General features: G+C 40.1%; 1 long non-coding RNA gene across 1 annotated transcript in view; it reads right to left on the minus strand.

Moving 5' to 3' along the window:
* Nucleotides 1-15,335, minus strand: part of LOC110260723 — a 437,770-nt gene that overhangs the window by 164,077 nt on the left and 258,358 nt on the right. The window contains exon 2 of the long non-coding RNA XR_002344078.1: nucleotides 14,394-14,495. This is a non-coding gene — a long non-coding RNA (uncharacterized LOC110260723). The remainder of the gene's footprint in view (nucleotides 1-14,393; nucleotides 14,496-15,335) is intronic.

The raw sequence follows: 15,335 nt of genomic DNA on the forward strand, positions 1-15,335 counted from the left end.
TGATTTTCTTATTCCTTAAGAGTCAGGCTCATTGCCAATGGATAAAAACAACAGTGGAGGGTGACATCCAACCTTCTCCTGGGCCCCATCCTTTTCTTATTTTCCCACCCTAACCACCCCCATTCTCTGACTCTTGCATTGTAGTTCTGGTGCCACAACCCACACAGGCCCAGGGCAAAACACATTACAGGAGCCACCTTCTTACATCAGACTTGAAATACAGTTCTCCTATTCCATGCTGAGCCTTCACACTTTAACATATAAATACTCTGGCTTATCTATACAAACTGTATCTTTCATTGCTAATCAGGAATCCCAACTATTTTTTCTTGTGCCTTCAAACCATCCCCATGCCCTACACACTTCCATCATCAAAACTGCTCTTTACATACAGTGATTCTCAACCAGGGACCTGCATGTTCCTGGAGAGATTTTTCAGAATCCCAGGGAGGCAGGGTGAGGTACAGAGACTTTGAAAATGCTCCCTTTGGAGTATAGACTCTGAAGTTAAGAATCGTTGGCCAACAGGACGACAGCAAGGGGAGTGCAGAGTAAAGTAGCTTCCAGTTCAAAACTAGGCGCAGACTGCATCTGATGCTAATACTTCCTAAAAGATGTTAGTACCCAGGAGAAAAGCTGTAACTGGGGGTAGGGGATGTCTAAGCTTCCTTTTTCCCAAAGTTACAACTTTTTGAAAAATAAACAAACAGAAAATCCAAAACCCTTGGGTTTTGCTGGATGTTGTGTGATTGAAAAAGCAAGGGTATAGTGTCAGGAAACTCTAAAGGAGAGGAGGGGAGGGAGCATAAGAATGAGGAGAGAGTGAGACTGAGTGTGTCTGATTGAGGGGAGGGGGTGTCTTTCCTGCTGATTTTTCTCCTTTGGCTGAGAGGTATGGTGAGCAGAGCACACCTGCCTGACTGGTATTTGTTCCTTGGGTCCAAAGAGAAAGACTCCCTCCTGTCCTCCCTCTTGGAGCTACAGATACCAAATGGAATGCTGACCCAGAGACTCACTGAATGGAGAAGGACCAGAATTCATTCAAGCTAAGGAACTCTGAGGACCCAGGAGCAAGGAAAGCAGGTAATGACATGCTCAACAACAATCATCGGTGGTCTTGGATGATTATATCCGGTGGGAGCTTTTCCCCAGGTGTCTTCTGTATCCTCTCAACATGGTGGTGAAAAACAGAAACCACTGAGAACTCAAGGACAGGGCAGAAGGGGACTGACTTACGTGATGTTCAACATCACCCAGCTGTTTGCTTTGTCATCACAGTCTAGCCTCAACTTTAGTGACACAGGAAAGTGGCTCACTTCCATCTTCAGAAGCAGGATTTTGGGGATTTTGTAGTTGAACTTCCTGGTATATTTGAGGAGATTAAACTCCTTCCTAAATTACAAATTCCCCTACTGTCTCCTCAAACTGAGTCCCATTTCCTAAGTCTTATAACATTTTCATTACTCTTCTGGGATCTTTAAATTCAGCATGTACAGAAGCCTACCAGATAAGGTACCAGATTCGTGAAGATGCTGTTGTTAGGAGAGCACTGGGTTAACAACCGGTGACCTGATTTCTAGCCTGAGTGTCTGCAGATCCTAGGACATGGGCTCTGCCCTCTGCATATCTGCTGTATTATCTGCCATCAGTTACATAACCCCTTTCTACTTCAGTTTCTCGTCTATAGAACAGGACTGTCAACACTGCTACTACAAATAGTAACAAAAATAGCAAATAACATGTATCATATCATTAATAACACCAGTAATTAATAACACCATGTCTTGATTGCAAATAGCAGGTAAGAAATCCTGGAACTGAAGACAAATATTTTATATTAAATATAAAGGAAAATGGTCAATGCCCAAGGCTTTCTGTCCTAAAAATACTGACCCAAAGCCCATCAAAGAACCCCTCAGGAATTTCCATGCATGGGACAGCAACTGAATGGGATACCTATAGTTGCCTTATTTTCAAGGCCAGATTTGCCGCTATATGGGGATGTTAGCCCTTGGAATTTAACCACTACATGCACCACTTAGGCCTTCTTGTTAGTACTTTTTTCCCAAATTAAAAACGATATTCTACATACCTAAATTTTATTAACTCTTAAAAATGTTTCTAGGTCTGTCAACATTCAAGCATTTTTCTTATGTGTCCTCTGTCCCTTCCTTCTATTTTTTCCTAGATTAATGATTTAATGCAATTCTTACTAAAAAATAAAATACTTTATTAGAATTTAACACCTTAGCCATATTTATCATTATTTATCCCATTGTTAATATCACTTTTAAAATGTCTTATGCATTCCATTGTCTATGTAAATCAAAATCCTTCTGGTTTTAGTACTTTATTAAAAAGTTTGTTTCTTTATATTGCCCTATCTCCAATTTTAATCTACATTTTCCCCCCAAATCTGATTATCGGAGAAGGGGGAGCTTTGCATTGTTTTCATTTACCTGGCCCTTTTCAAAAAATGGCGAGGATGTGTGACTGGGTTAAAGGGACGACCGTGAAAACAAGTCAAGCCTAGGTCAGGTGAAGCTGGATTTCTTTTTCTAGTTAAACCAACAGTGATATTTTTAAGTCCCCTATTACCACTCCTTCCAGAGCTCAGCTTCTGACTTTAAAACTTGCAAGCTAAGTAAACTAGTAGACCCAGAGGTTAAGTCTCCAGGATAACAAATCTTCCCCCAGTGGCAACATAGCTGACCATCTGGAATGGTACTGTCTTTTCATATTATGTTTATAGGAAATCCTTGGGAAAATCTCTGTCCAGGGACTACATCTCCAACTTCCTGACATGCAATGACTTTTCCTTCCTAGGGAAGCACAGGTTGTAGCCATTTTTTCAACTGAAGTCACTGTGTTCATCCTAGTAAAATATCTGCACTGAGGGAAAATAAATAACATGTGAAAATCCCCAACTTGAATATGTCTCTCTAATCTATTGAGAAGGGACTTGGCCTTTTTGTTTGAGGTCAGATAAGACTTTGTCTGAGGATGGGACTTGAAGGAGACATTTATTTTTCAAAAACGAAGTACGGGGAAGTGGGGAGGACTGAGATACAGTTACCCTCCTTGCTTGCTGAATGGTGGCCCCAAATGTCTCTGTCAGGGCTTGGCGATAGATTGAAGGCACCACCCCTATGCTCTCCTTCCTTACTTATGGCTAAGTCATGCCAAGCAGACAGGGAGGTTCCATCATCAGACAGCAGGGCTTGAGCCCATTGATAGGGTATCTAAATATCACATTAGCAATGCATATTTCCAGGAGTAAAATATGGAAACTCCTTGACTTGTTTTTCACTTGGGTCTGAAATTTTGTTCTACTATGATTAAAAACATCTAAATATTACCTAACTCAGAGAAGGAAAATTTTTTAAATCCTAAATCAATGTTCATCCCTTTATGAAACTATATATGACCTCATCACTCTAAACTCTACATATGAACCCCAACACACTGATGGAATAAGGGATGCAGGAGGGCAGGAGCTCCCATCCAAGCAGAAACACTCATGCTATAACTTAGGTTTAATCTTAAAAACAACCAAAAGATTACAAACCTTCCTATAATACCCATTAAAATCAGCTACATTAAGAGTCAACAGACAAGCTATTAAATTGTTTTAGATCATCTTGCTACCAGCATAATTAGTTTCACAAAATGATTAACTTCTTTTGGTAGATAGATCTCCTCCCACCCTCTTTCTTTATCCTAAGAGATAAGAAAACCTTGACAAGGCCTGAGATTATCCTCAAGGAGATATTTAGAATTGGGCAATATACATTTAAAGGACTCAGAACCCTAATTTAATAATCAAGACCTGCCTAGAACTCTAGGGATGAAAAGAATGGGGCACTCAAGCATATATAATTAGACACCTAAACCCCCAGAGAAAGAGTTTTCTCTGTCACTGGGGAACAGGTCCTTCCCTGTAACCACTCACTTAACCCGCTGCTGTGGGTTGAATTTTGTGTCTTCCCCCCAGCTCCAATAAAGTAGCTAAAGTCCTAATATTCAGTACTTCTGAATATAACCTCATTTGGAAATAAGGTTTTTGCAGATTTAATGAAATTAAAATGAGGTCATTAGTTTAGACCCTAATCCAACAAGGCAGGTGTCCTTATGAGAGAAGTGACAAGATGGACACACCAGGGAGAAGGCCATGTAGGACAGAGGCATAGATTGAAGGGATAGGGTGGAAAACCAAGGACACCAAGGTCTGATGCCACCACCAGACACAGAGAGCAGGCGAAGACGGATTCTACCCAGAATCTCAGAGAACACATGGCCCTGTTAACAGGACTCTTGGACTCCTAGCTTCCAGAACTGTGAAAGACTACATTTCTACTGTATTAAGTTACAGTTTGTGGTACTTTGTTACAGTAGCCCTAGAAAACTAATATACCTGTCTAAGACAAAAGTCTTAGTCTAAGTATGATCGAATCACTTTGTTGTATAGCAGAGAGCATCACAACCTTGTACATCAATTATACTTCAATAAAACTTAAAAAAACAAATATGGCAAAACATCAAAAACTGGTGAATCTGAGTAAAGTTATATGGGAGCTTTAACAGTACTGCAACTATGTTTTAAGCTACTTACCCCCTCCCCCCCAAAAAAGTTAAAAATTTGAAAAAAAAAAAAACTGGAAGAGCAGCTTTGAATGCTTAATAAGTGAGTTGATAATATACATAAATAAGACTTTTACAAATATAATATTTTCACCCACTGAAGCACCCATTCACCGTGCCCTGGTGTTCAAGCATCCATAGAACCTGTTCACCTTTCCATCAACAATGTCTGATGCTTGTGATCAGACATCACAGTGCTAAGGAGTTTACATCTCTTATTCCCCTGAGTCCCTAGAGTAGCACTCGAAGGTTTGCATTATTTCCTCTATTGTGCAGATTTAAAAATGAGGGTTGGAAAGGTTAAACAAGTAACTTGCCCCAGGTCACAAAGCTAGTAAGTAGGAAACTGTGATTTAAACCAAGTCTGTTTGATATTCATTCTCAGGCTCTTAGCCATAATGCTTATTGATTTTACTTCTCACTTTGTCCAATAATATTTAACCTCTTCAAGTGTTCTTTTCTGTTCCTGGCATAAAACACTGTCGTGAAATTGGGCATGGGCAAGAGACCAGAACCACCTCCCAGGGTACTTTTTCAAACCTTTTAACCTCCTTAAAAAATACTAGCACAAAACCTAATATACTTTCTCTATCTCTTTCTCCTCTTCTTTTTCTCTAACCTCTACGTAACTCTGTGACACCATCCTTCTCAGGCTAAATACCACTCACCCTTCCTTCAAGTGTCCATTTATATGTTATTTGTTCAGAGCTCTTTCCTTGATGTCAGTCTACTCGGGGCCTGTAATAATACAGCCTTGTAGCACCCTGCATTTCTCCTTCATGGCACTTATTACAATTAAGATGAAATTATTATTTGGGTAGCAGGATAGACTTACTAACTGGTCTAAGGACCTGTTAGCATGACTCACATGGAAGTTTAGGGTACTGACTCTTATAATAATTCCATTTCTACAAGATTAGGGAAATACATACATTAGGCTGCATTAGCCTGGGGAAGTGATCAATAAGGAGTATATTCACACTGGAGCCTCTGCCATTGTGGCAAACATTTATAAAAATGAGATGGTTCAATTTGCAGCAACATGGATGGACCTAGAAATTATCATACTGAGTGAAGTAGGTCAGAAAGAGAAAGACAAATACCATACAATATCACTTATATGTGGAATCTAAAATACAACATAAATGAACACATCTATGAAATAGAAACAGACTCAGGCAGAGAGAACAGACTTGTGGTTGCCAAGGGGGAGGTGGGTGGGGAAGGAAAGGATTGGGAGTTTGGGATTAGCAGGTGCAAACTATTATTCATTAAGTTGGACAAACAAAAAGGTTCTACTGTATAGCCCAGGGAACTATATTCAATATCCTGTGATAAACTATAATGGAAAAGAACATGAAAAAGAATATACATATATATGTACAACTGAATTGCTTTGCTGTAGAGCAGAAATAATGCAACATTGTAAGTCAACTACAGTTCAATGGAGTTTTTAAAAAATAAAAATATGAAAATGAGATGGCTCAGTTGAAAGGTCTTAGTCATGGCCAGACTAGAAACTGCACACAACTGCTCCTGTCTTAGGTATAGAAGGCTTTGCCTGGAGGGAAGAAAATGATTTCAGAAGATCTGATGTTACCCTTGCTCACTCAGTTTCTCTTCTACAAGGAGGGTATCCAAAAGCTCATATCTTTGTAATTGGAGATCATTGCCATTCTCTCTGCTGGGTGTCTGCCTACACTGATTTCCCCTGAATTTGGCAGAGAGTAAATCTTGTTTAATTCCCCAGGTGACGTTTGCTCTGTAAAATAAATTACTGCATTTCCCAAGACCTAGTAAGCAAGGGATATTTCTTTCAAAAATTATGATTCCTCTTTCAAACTGAAGAAGGATGAAATGCTAAATAGAGGTCCAAATCTTCTAAGTTTTCACAGGGACTCTAAGATACAAACATGGATGATAGAAAACAAATTCGTTCTCTGAGGATTAGGCCTACATTTATAAAATAGTGCTGACAGAGGACAATGGAGGCTGATGATCCTTTTAGTCCAAGTAGATGACAAAGAAATCTCTCGTTTCACTTCCACATTTTCAATTAGTTATATGCCTTAATTCATATATCTCTCCTGGCTAGGAGCATAGAGGTTATTTAGGTGTCAGGCATTAAATTAACAGCCTCTTTGCTCTAAATATTATATGCACCAAACTCTGGATATAATTTTTCCCCAGAGAGGTAAATGTTAGTATTGCCAAAGATACTGCCATGGTCCATTTCACAAATCTCGGGCTGTGGCCCATAGACTGCATCTAATCTACAGATGTGTTTAATTTGGGCTGCAATGTTTGTTTAAAGATGTTAAAATTGGTCAGGATCTGCTGCATAACAAACAACGCCAAATCTCAATGGTTTACAACCACAAACATTTATTTATTTATTTATTTAACTTACAGGTCTGCCTGTTGTCTGGGGCTCGGCTGGGCTCATCATGAACTCACTGGCATCTGCTGGGATTGACTGAACTTGGTTGCAAACTGAAGGTAAGGTTCCAGTTTGCCCCACGCCCATTTAGGACTGCAGAAGGAGACTTTCTCAGGGCAAACGAGGGAGCACAAAGGGGTGGGAGATAGAAAGTACTTCTTAAAGCCACAGCTCACATTTCCCCATGTTTCATTGGGCAATCCAAATCACATGACCAAATACAAAAACAATGAGAATGTGTTCTATTGGGAAGCCCTGGCAAAGGCTGTGGGTGTATAACTCTACTTACTATCAGAAAGGAATGCAGAGGTGGGAATAAACACCTAAACACAACTGTTAACACTCAACAACAGGGGTGGTACCATACAAATCTGAAATTTCAGGTTTTCTTGAGAAACCCGAAGATTTAGTACTATGAGCCCAGAGCTCAAAATAAAATCTATCCTATTTTTCAAAAGGGATCTTTTTCAAATGGAACTCCCCAAAGAAGACAAAGCAGCTCTGAATCAAGAACTGTGGATCAATAATCATCGACACTAGCAGTGACTCAGTCTAAGGGAAAGTCCAACTGTGTCTGGCTTCACATGTTTGAGTTCAAATCCTGGCTCACCACTTATTACCTGCATAATGTTGGACAAGTCACTTCTCTCTGAACTTCAATTTCTTCACCTCATAGAGTTTTAGTGAAGACTAATTGAGATAATATACATAAAAGTTGTTCTATGAATTGAAACATGCTACACAGATGTTGGTTGTCATTATTAGCAGGGATCACCTGGTGAAATTCAAATTACTATTTAAGGAAATGACCAATTTGCATAGCCACCTGGATTTTTACTGTCAACGACTTTGACTGGGATTCAAATGCTTTAACAGTGGGGTTACTTCATTCACTGAAGAACCAGCTGGTGTAGCAGTTTGGGATATACACTAAAAGACACTTGGAAATACCTGCTGGTCTTTCAGCTATTGTGCTATAAAACCAGGTAGGGGATTCCTTTTATCATTCCACAGCTGAATATGCTTTAAACCCCCTAACAGAGCCAAAATTGTCAGACCAAATTCTACTTGTGATGAAATCCAACCAGGTTAACATGCTCTTTCCTTGTTAACCACCTAGGCTTTTCTGGATGAAATCCTGCAGCCCTAAAACAGGCAAAACTTGACTTAACTTCAAGGAAAGTTTTGGATTTCAATGGACCTTTGAAGTCTCTTCAAAAGAGATAAGGGCTTCAATGAGAAGTTTGCCTATACAGAGGACCACAGAGGCGGGCCATTTGTAGACATTCAGTTCATCTGGGAGCAGAAGTTGTCTGGTGAAAATTGGTTCAGAAAGGAGGGGCTAAGTGAAGCATGTAGGTTCAAACTTAGTAGAACGATAATGAGTCTATTTTAGATAATCAGATGTTGTTTTATATTTCTCTTCATGTGTTTATAAAGGCAAGCCTTTTATTTTTTACAGGCTAATCAAATTAATAACTGGTTAAATTAGAGCCTACATATACCATACAAACTTTAGGAAATGCCTAGTACGTGATACATTTTCAACATATATTTATTTAATTGTTTAATTAACAAACATGCATTTTAAAATAGAGATTTCCACAAAGGCTATGAATTCAGACTTTGACTCATGAATAAAGACCTTCAATTTATGTTAAGTGCATTCTTCGACACCAGATAAGTGTAAGTGGCAATTCTTCAAATAGTTTTTATCACACAATATTTTCCATATCAAGCTAATAATAATTGCATACTGAGGATCTTTATCTCAAAACATTTCTATCAGAGCACATTATGCTGTAACTAAATCATTTTTACTGTGCAAGTTATTGTTTTCTAAGCTGCAAGAAGTGTCAAATGGTGCCACAGGAAGTTAATTATAGCAAATGTATTTAACCAGAGCTCACTGCACAAGAGATCCCATCAAATAGCTATAATACATTTCTATTCATATAGCTGACATTCCATGAGAAGAGTTTCTTTTTGGAAAATGTGATTCCTGAATATGTATTGGAATTCCTGGAGTCCTTTCAACTTGGAGGATAGTAACTCTGTCAGGTATGAATCAAAGGATGTTCTTTCTAGCTGAGAAAGTTGTTATTATATTAACTCATATCTGCTAAAGATTTTTAGAATTTTTTCAGTAGTAAGTTGTCATAAAATCCAATAATGGTCAAAATAGGAATTCTAAAACACAATACTTTTTTTCCAGGAAAAATACCTCCAGCACATTGTATTCTGTACTGAATTCTAGCTCTTCTTAGGAATCTAAGTATTTTATTTAGGCCACAGATTAAGATCTTAGAGTAAATATAATAAAAATACTTTAAAGGTTATGTATCAACAAGGTGTCAGTGTGCATAAGGATGAAGTATTCTAGTCATAATTAAATTTCAAATCTAATTATAATTTGAGGCGTCCTTTTAATTACATTGCAATATTTTCTTTTCCTGGGAAGATGAGTGGTATAGCATCTTTTATCTGTAATTTTCATTTAATTAAAAATGTAAATAAATCAAACCTCTTCTTAAAAATATTTACTTTGCACATAAAAAAGAGGATTTATAAAGTTGGGTTTTATCTAGTTAATCATATTTACTTTCAGCCATAAACATATGATGTATGAATATACAGGAACAGAGGTCTAAATTTTCCTAATATTCTGAAGCAGGAAAAAAAAAAAAAAAAAAGATTGCCAGTAATTATCTTTCTTGCTAGTGAGAATTCTTCTATCACTTCCGGCAAAATCCTACTAATCCTTCAAAGCCAAGTTCAAATGTCATTTCCTTTGTGTGAAGCCTTCCCTAACTCCCAAAGCCAAATTCAGAGGTAGGCAACTGAGACAGAGGCAATGACTTAAATTCATAAGGGGCACTGAATTATCCCTGGGAATTTACTAAATCCCTGTAGAAAAGAGTCTTTATCAGTGTTCCCTCAGAACATGTAGTTAGAAATTTGATCCCCTTTGGCAGGAGATAAAGTAGCCCCTTCCCCAAATGGCATATGAGAGTATCAGGGACCACTGAACTGCCTCCTTATGATCCATCTCCTTGGCAAGATTAGGTTCACCTCTGTGTGATATACAAGTTTAAAGCCAAAATGGGATTTTGAGGAAAATACAGGACAGGCAGGAACTGGCCTCAGTGTATCTCCTCCATCCTACCCCCAGACAGCAATAGACCTCTTTTCTAAATTAATGTTATGCATTTTCAAACACCTCCTGGTCCCACTTCCTCATACTACACTGACATCAGACCACAGAGTAGAAAAAGGAAAGGAGAGATGTGAGGACATGTTGGGATAAGGCGCAGTGAAGAGATGATATGATCGATGAGTGGCAGAGCCTATGGGGTTGGAGGATTTGGGGATGCAGAGTGAACTGGAAATGTAGGAGGGAGTGATCAGAGAGTGGGGACTTGGATTTGAGGTTACAGAGGAGTTGCAATTATTTGTAATAATGAAGGTTTGGGTGTGACAACGGAGCCAATGACTGAGTCCAAGTGAGGAATAAGATCACTGAAGCAAAGGAGCCCAAGAAAAGCAAGGGGTGGAAGAGTTATCTCCAAGAAAAAGAACACACCAAGAATTAAGACAATGATGGTGAGCCAGGAACTCACCAAGAATTAAGACAATGAAAGTGAGCCAGAAACCTCAGAATTAGGGATAGTGGCCCAGCGTGCCTTAGATTTTGACAGAAAGAAAGAGGTGGTTAGTAGATTGATGGTTTGATAATTTCAGACTCAAAGCTAGGGTTCACAACCAGGAAGAAGGAAGAAGGACTGGGGGTAGCAGCAATGAGGGGCAATAAGGGCATTTAGCCTGTCTGTACACAATGACAGAGAGAAAACATACCAGTCAGAGGGGGAAGCAGTGACTTTAGGGGAGTATCAGATCTTTCAGCTAGTGAAGTAAAGTGATGAGGATTCAGAAGTAAAGGGAATGAAGGCTCGCAGAAGAGGATGAAGATATGCAGGACTTTTGCGGATGGCTGATCATGAGTTCTAAGAGACAGAGAGGAAGGGGTGGTGGTACTGAAGAGAGATGGGCCATGGGGTGATCATGAAAGATGTACAGAGCCCCACGGGCAGTAAAGGGTGAAGCCGTCCTGTCCGGCTGCTGGGTTAAAGGATGAAACTGCACTCATCCTGATGGTGGCAAGACTGATGAAAGTCATGAGGCTGTGAGTGCTGTGCAGGAAGGGGAGATGGGGGTCTGCCAGGATCAGTAGCGTTCTAGGGCCCTTTCTTCGCCCGTGCCAGTTTGGAGGCCACGACAAGGTGGTCTCAGCCTGAGCTCCAGGATCTCCATGGGATCTTTTTTTGACAACTGAACAGTCAGGACTTCTGGGAATCTTTTTAATGCCTATAAAAGGGCACCTGGAGAATGGGAAGGCGCCTCTTACCCTAAGTGTTTGGGGCTTTTAACTCCCGCTAGGCTGTGACTTCTTGTTTCCCTTTCAAAAGTGGACAGCCATTAAATATTCTTGAGGATAAGAATGATAAAATTCAAGTTTTATGATAAAAATCCAGTACCTTTGAAGGGTCTCAGAGAGCCACTGGGCAATGATGATGGGTAGCCTCTAAGATTTCTCACCAGAAGGAAGATCTCTGAATCACTGACAAGCTCGACACTGCCCCCTGCTTTTTTAAAGGGCTATCCAATCATCAGAAAATATTCCTTCCAGGGTAAAACCTTAAAGGCCTAGATTTTATTTTATTGAGAAGCCATTACTTCTTGAAAGAAAGCCACATTTGAAACTACTGGCTTCATTGATCTCTGACAACACTCTTCCCCAGAAACATTCTCTCACCCTCAAGTCACTGGTCATAAATTACCTTTCCAGGAGGCCTTCCTGGACCAACCCCTTCTTCATTTTATATTCCTCCATAACCTATTTAGAGCTCTTCCATTTTTGCCATCAGTCCCAACACCCCCATCTCCAAACTAGAAGAAAAACTCCACGAGGACAGGGGTGTTTGTTTCTTCTGTTCCCTCTGTTCCCTGTTATATTCTCAAAGAAAAATGAGTACTCAAAAAATATTTGTTAAATAAATCTGGTTCCTTCTCTACTTTTCCAGACTCATATTCCTCCCCACATCAAGTGAGTCTGCCACAGCAGGCTAATTAGCACCTCCTTATTTGCTCTGCCCATCCATGTTTTCAGGCTTTTCCTCGGGGAATTTCCTCCACCTGCAATGGACCTTCTCTGCATTCTCCATTTATGGAATTGCTACTCATCTTTCAAAACCTAATATAAATATTCCCTCCTTCACTGGAGATATATTTAAAGTCAGTATCCCGCAGTCAGTACTGAAGTTAGTATGCTGGTATCACCGATCACAATGTATTCTTTTCTTCCTCATTGTTTCCACAATACTTAATTTGTATGTCTATCTATTATATTTTTATCCTCTTGATTCTTACAGAGAGTTGTTCATGTGCCCATTTCCCCAACTAGAATTTATAATCCTTTTGAAATCAAGGATTATTCCCTAATCATGGTTATATTTTCATATGGTTTATCATAATACCTGGCATATAATAACACAGTAAGTACTGAATTAGAATGGATTGTATTACTTTACATCATTCTGCCTAGAAGCTAGAAAATGAAAGAAAATGGATTCTCCCCTAAGCTTCTATCCAGAAAGGAGGCAGCCCCGTTGACACCATGATTTGGAAACTTCTGACCTCCATAAATGTAAGGAGAATAAATTCGGGTATTTTGAGCCACTATGTTTCTGATCATTTGTGGCCGCACTGATAGAAAGCTTCCCTTGGTTAATTTTTATGTTTATATCACTTTCTATTTCTAATGTATGCCCTTAAGCACCACTGGGCTGAAATTCATTACCCTTCTTATACTTGCTCTTTCTCAATTAGCAGTAGACTCGCTTTCAGAAAAGTGACAGGAGAGTGAGAGGGTAGGAGAGGGAGTTTCCCTAAGTAATAAAAAAAGAAACACCACTCTAAAGCTTTCACAGTTAAACAAATAAACAAATAAAAGAAAACCATTTTCCAAGAACCAGTGGCAAGCCTACAAGAGCAAAATAAATGGAACAGACGTGTCAATACTATAGTAGGAAAGAGATCTAGACCACTCCCCACCGCCCCAGTTCCCCTTACTGTCTGCCTTTCCTAGCTACCAGTCTGGGCTGGGATTCCAATTGATTTGTCTGACTATTCTGGCCCAGAAAAGGGGGTTCTTGCTATAGGAGTTAGAAACTGAGGTCTGGCTGGGAAGCATAAACTGAGGTGTGAACATGGGTGTACTATCTATACAGCCAATGGGAATGAGACGGCAGAGTTCTGGATAGGAATCCAATTCATATGGCGCAGTCTGCCCAGCTCTCAACCCCAAAGAGCAAAGTTTATAAGGAGCTTCCAGATATGAGTCACTGCAGAGCTGGAGACGGTGGGGTGGAGATTTGAGAAGGATGGTGGAAGGAAAACCTGAAGTAATTATTACGGTAGTTTCATAAGATTTCAGTGGTTGCAGATGCAGGCAAACTCTGAGGGCTTAAAGGTAGAGCCTAGAACTGGCCAGAGCTGCCTCTGAATGGCAGTCTTTGCCCAGTATGAATGCCCGGATATGTGTTTCCACACAGACTGCTAGGCATCCCTGAGCTATCTGTCCAGGCAACCCCCAAAGGGCAGCTCCTCCTACTTATGCAGTCTTGGAAACGTCCTCCCTGGAGACCACTGTTCCACTGGCCATGACGTACCCCAACACCCCAGGAGTATCCTCTAGCTACTGTCATCCACCAGGCTCTTTTCTTTATCTCCTTGGAAATGGTCAACCCTCCTTATAGAGTTTCTGCCTCTTCTTGGTTTCTCCATGGATATGAAGCTCACTTCAATATCTGACACTCCAGTGGCGCTCAGAATGCTAACCCATTCCAGTTTTAACAATGACCACTTACTGTGGGCAAGACCACTTACTGCTTGCCATGAAGAAATCAAAGACAAAAACACACTTTTGCTGTTAAGGAACTGACAATTGAATGATATTTCAGCTCTTTCTCGTGCATGTATCCCCTCTCCCACAAATGGGAGGGCAGGGTAACTACAGCTCCCTTCTCCACATTCCTGAATATACACAGTTCACCCTCCCTTTTGGTTCTGTGGCTGGGGATATGCTTTGGCTTTCCTCAATGGTATACAGGCTGTTAACCAATATAATCAACCTCTGTGCAGTCTAGAGGGCTTTATTATATGAACGTCCTTTTATCATAAAAGTTTCTCCTTTGGGGGAGGCAGGCAGTGTGAAGTTATTTTCTACTTTGCCATAGTCAGATTTCACTTTTACCTTAGGCTTCTGGGTCAGGGAAGCAAACATTCACCAGTTCCTTTTTCCAGGAGAGCCACACAGTTCTCAGGGACAGCAACACAAGAATTCATCACGAAGTCACTGGCATTAAAACAAAAACAAAAACAAAAACCTTTTATTTAAAATGTGTATACTGCCATTGTCTTTCAATCAGCATTGCTAAATATTTTTCAGTGACAAAGCTCAGAGCTTACAAGTATGTTAAAAGCAAAAACAAGCCTCCCACCAAAGGGGGGAAAAAAACCAATTTTTCATCAAACAGGTCCGTGCTTAGGAAAAAAACCCTCATATTTTTACCAGAATTGTCATAGAATAAATTCAAAACCTTTCCAAGAGAAGTGGAGGGTTGTTTTATGCCCTGTTTTGGTTTGACATCCTCACACAAGCAGGCACACCTGTGCCTAAGGGTTTTTCTAGATTTCATCTTTTAAAACCCCTGAAGTATTCTTTCTTCAGTTGGCACATTATTTTTGCACATGAAGCGTTTTGGATTAGAAAGGCTGTGATGGAAACGCTCAGTGGTTGTGTTCTTTTTCTAACTTGGCTTGCGTTAGCTGCCGTTCCTCTCAATTCTCATGAAAACACACATGATTCTGTGATCCTGCCCCCTCTCAGTGGATAGCACCATCCCGCAGGCCTCTCACAGAGGCGCCCAGGACTTTCCTACACGAATTGTCTCCCAGCCAGTGGCTGCCTTCCTACAGCAGCCCAAGCCAGACTTTGTTGCAGCCTGTGAATATTTTCCACTCCAGTGTGTGAAGCCAAAATCATTCCACAAGGCCCGCTCCAAGTTTTCCTGTCAAGATAAGCTTCCAGCCCGATGTATAGTAGATTAGCATAGAGCATTAAGACCACACTCACAATCTTATAAAACTGGCAGCCCAGCTTCCCAAGTTGAACAATGGAATGGATATACCCTTT

Source organism: Sus scrofa, chromosome 5, assembly GCF_000003025.6.
Source record: "Sus scrofa isolate TJ Tabasco breed Duroc chromosome 5, Sscrofa11.1, whole genome shotgun sequence".
Classification (NCBI taxonomy): domain Eukaryota; kingdom Metazoa; phylum Chordata; class Mammalia; order Artiodactyla; family Suidae; genus Sus; species Sus scrofa.